The sequence below is a fragment of the Arachis ipaensis genome, chromosome B05 (assembly GCF_000816755.2).
Source record: "Arachis ipaensis cultivar K30076 chromosome B05, Araip1.1, whole genome shotgun sequence".
NCBI classification, from domain to species: domain Eukaryota; kingdom Viridiplantae; phylum Streptophyta; class Magnoliopsida; order Fabales; family Fabaceae; genus Arachis; species Arachis ipaensis.
The window spans coordinates 73,822,880-73,827,273 of record NC_029789.2 but is presented as its reverse complement, the minus strand read 5'-3'; the positions used below and the strand labels follow the sequence as shown (position 1 = coordinate 73,827,273).

General features: G+C 36.3%; 1 long non-coding RNA gene across 1 annotated transcript; it reads right to left on the bottom strand.

Annotated features, from left to right (window-relative positions):
• On the bottom strand, positions 495–4,388 carry LOC107643686. Its single transcript, XR_001621004.2, has 2 exons — positions 3,567–4,388; positions 495–762 (listed from the first exon to the last, which is right to left on the bottom strand). It is a non-coding gene; the product is annotated as an uncharacterized LOC107643686 (long non-coding RNA).

The following is a 4,394-nucleotide window of genomic DNA, read 5'->3' as shown; positions in this document are numbered from 1 at the left end:
CTTCTGAGCCATTCCTACCCTATAAACTCTGAAAACACTTAACACACATATCAAGGCATCGAATGATAATAAGAGAGGATTAATAATTAGCAATTTAAAGGCCAAAGAAGCATGTTTTCAATCATAGCACAAAATCAGAAAGGGAAACGTAAAACATGCGATTTCTATGAATAAACGTGAGAATAATGGATGAAAAACCCCTCAATTTAGCACAATATAAATCATAAAATAGTGGTTTATCAACCTCCCCACACTTAAACATTAGCATGTCCTCATACTAAGCTCAAGATAAGCTATAAAGACGAAGAGGAATGATAGAATGTATGAAATGCAACCTATCTATATGAATGTAACTACATGCAAAATACTTTTTGTAACGACCCAACTTCCAATACGTCATGATCGTACCAAAAGTAAGGCGTTACTGACCTGTTTTCCTTATTAACTATTTACTATTAAGCCTTTAGTTCGATATCGCGATTCAATTTTAGTAAAAATACCAAAAATTTTTGTTTTTGTTTATTAAAATCATGTCAAAGAATCAACAAGCAATAATAATCAGATACTTATTAGTAATAATAAACATTATACAAGAGAATTTAAATAAAATTCAGGTACAACTCCTATCCCTCTGCATAAAATAAAAACCTTAAGCAGTAAGGGCGAGGGAATTCTATGAAAGAATCTCAAGTCATAAACTTAACTCATAAATAAATTCTAGAATCGCCCGCAGCTTCAAACTGAATCTTCGTACCTGTGTCACTGAAAGGGGGAAGATTTTGGGGTGAGAACAAACCACACGTTCTCAGTAGGGAATGGGAATGTCGTAAAAATAATGATTTACATGCAAATAATTAACTCAAGTTTCCAATGTAGTTTTCTTTATCAAACCTTTTCAAAAATTTCTTAAGACTTACTTGAAACAGTTTAAATTCCTTTCTTTAAATCATATTACTTACATAAAGTCTCAACCGCATTAGCAATTCATCAGCTACAAATAGCATTCCTCAATCATCACAGTAACTAAGTAAATCAGCAACATAAATAATATACCCAAACCTCATTTCACAAATACCATTCCTCAATACTTTACTAAGTTCACAGCATCAACAAAAATATCTAATCAAACACACAAGCAAGTAACTAAGACAAACAGCATAATCACAAGAAACAAAACAAGCAACACAAATTACAAAGAAATAAAACAAGCAAACACAATCAAATGCAGATGCGCAAATAAAGATGATGCATGTCTAGCCCTAGTGCAGGTAATGAGCTCATATGTCGGTTACTAACCCGCTCCCGACGTTATCCGGCAACCTCTGTTTGGATAAGGCTTTCCTATTGGCTATACCCCTGTGTACAGGAAATAACCCCTCTGCCACCACAGGGTCCACTGCATGCAGGAAATAACACATCTGCCACTGCAGGGATGTATGTCGACACACCTTCTGTATACAGGAAATAACCCCTCTGCCACTACAGAAATGGAACAGGTGGTCACGGTACTTCTGTAGCAGGAAATAACCCCTCTGCCTTACAGAAATAAAATATGGATCTGTACCTTTTATAATCATAAATACGCAAGCGAGACAAAACCCACATCCTTGCCAACAATTTCATAAACTGAATACCTTTCCTCAAAAGAATCAGTGTAATTATCATCATAAGTTATTATTCTCATTATTCGTTTCTAGTTACATATTCTTGTACAATATCTCTCTCTTTCTTTATTCAATCATGTTATACAAACTTCACGACTTCCTCTTTTGCAACCTCTTAACTCGAACCAATTTTAAAACTATTTTCTAGTTTAATTTTCTTTCAAAAGACTCGAGAAAATCATTTATTTTAAATTCGCTAAATACTTTTCAAAACATCACCCTCTTACTAAAAGTAACCAAATAAAACTCTTTTTCAAGTTTACTAACTTCCTAAAGACTCAAAAACCATCTCTCTTTAGTTCAAATATTATATATTCATTAAACTTCTAAAAAGTAATCCTTTATTTCAAACCCCAAGCATAACTTTTCTCATATTGAATAAATCTCAAAACATAACTTCTTTTCATATTAAATCAATCTTGAAATATAGTTTCTTTCCTAAATAATTTAATTTTGAAACATAAACCTTTCTTTAGTAAATCGAAATTAAAATAGAACAATTCTTTTCTTCACTGAATAAAACTTGAATAATATCATTTTCCAAATCTAAATCTTCTAAAATAACCTCTCAAATAAATCTTCAAATTTTTCAAAATTTCGGCAGCACCTCCCCTAAAATTCGGACTTAGCCACCTTTACGGGTTCCCTCTTTCTCAACATCTCATCAACCTTTCTCAACAGGTATCCAATAAAGGTTCTCAATCAATCAGTAAATCCATAATTCGCTATTCTCATATAATCCATCAATCCAACTTCAAACTCATCAATTCATAAATTAAGTTAACCAAAAGACTAATAGTTCCTCATTCCCAAATATCCAAACACATTATCGCCCCACTTAACCAGAATTTTAGTAACATTGACACCAAAATACAAAAATATGTATTATTCACAAAATCTTGGTTCTCCTATAATCAACTATTATGTTCACCCTAAAAGTCAACTTCATATAGTTTTCAATTATTACAAATTATCTTTATACTTTTAATAACAACTGCATCAGTTTATAATTTAGATTTTAAGAAATTAATTTAACAATCGATTTACAATCTCTTTACAAACTACAACTTCAAACCTATTTTATCAAAAATTACTTCAACACCCAATGTATTGCTTACAAGCAAGATCAGAATCTCCAGCAAGCATTCACCAAGCAATCCTCAATTCACATATTACTATAATCAAAGCACAAACATAATGTACTCATAGCTAGCCCAGCTAGCCCAACTAATCAGAATTTAGTAAAGTAATCAAAACACTGATCATTGTCATAACAACCTCAAAAGCAGTCACAATTCACAACCATAGCCAGGATCAATAAATCATGACACAGAAAATTAGTCCAGCCATCACAGAATTATTTATATACTCTTAAAGTTTACTTTATCATTTTAGAAAATCACAGGTTCTCAAAACAGTTTAATCCCTTAAGTTCCAATCCTTCAGTAACCACCAAAACTAAACTCCACTAGTCACAAGTAAACTTCACAGCCATTCCCATACATCAAATATCCAATTCAACATCAAACAAGACAATAATTCACTCAAAATCAGAATCTCAACCAATTCATCGCAGAATCAATAACTCAGTCACATCTCACAACCGCATCTAATTCCAATTACAATTCAGCGTAATCACAGCCACATTCAATTCTAATAATAAATCAGAATAATCACTCCAACAAGAACACCTACTGACATTCACAGCCACAATTCTAAAATGAATAAATTAATTATAATACTAGAAAATCATCTCAATACCAAACTTAATCCGAATTTCACAACCTCAAATTAAGCTTATTCCTATCAATTAATCATGTTTATGAATTATTTGCAATTACTCACTAAACCTCATTGGCATTCATAAGTTAAAAACTGTTAATTTCAAATAAAATCCCCTACCTCAAAGTCGAAATTGCAGAGTCTAAATGCCACAACAAGTATTTCGAAACCACCAGCAGCAGCGGCAATTTTAGCATCTCCGATCAACGGTAGCGGCACTCTATCAGGCTCTGGCATCCGTTTTGTCCCCTTGGCAGCAAACACAGTGTTCTTGGGCAGCTTCAGTAACAATTTCCAGCACCCACTTTGTTTCCTGGGTAGCAACCATGGTGGTTTTGAGCAGCTCCAGTGATGGTGGAAAGCCTCGGCAGCGGCCAAACAGCAAAGTTGGTTCCCACAGCAGTAGTGACAGTTGCAGTAGTACAAGGAAATCCGGATTCGATGAACTCAAGGCAGAAACAGCTCAAGACAGTGGACGTTAAATATGATTAGAATGGCAACAGGGCAGTAGCAACTCACCTCCGCTAGTGGCTCCAATTGCAGCAACTCCAAATCGATGGCGGCGGCGGCTTCCTTCGACGGTGACCAGGAAGCACAACAGTGACGGCTTGGTGAGACATAGCAGCGGTGGAGCATGACAACAGCGGCGATGGCTTCGTGGTGGCGTTTCCCTTCGCGCGCGCTCTCTCTCCTCTTCGTGGTTCTTCTCAGGCGACGGGATGGCAGCAAGGCGCGACGCCACTCTCCTCTGTTTCTCTCTTCCTTCTCGACGCGCGTGGATGGCACGACGGCAAGCAAAACATAGCTGGGTGTGACGAATTTGGCGGAGTCACAGCGACGGTGACGCGATGGTGCAACTTCGACGGCGTTCGGCTCCTCAGCGACTTCAGAACTAACGGCGACGTGACCTTGCTCCAGCGGCGGCGATGGCAAGGCGAGCTTGCAGCA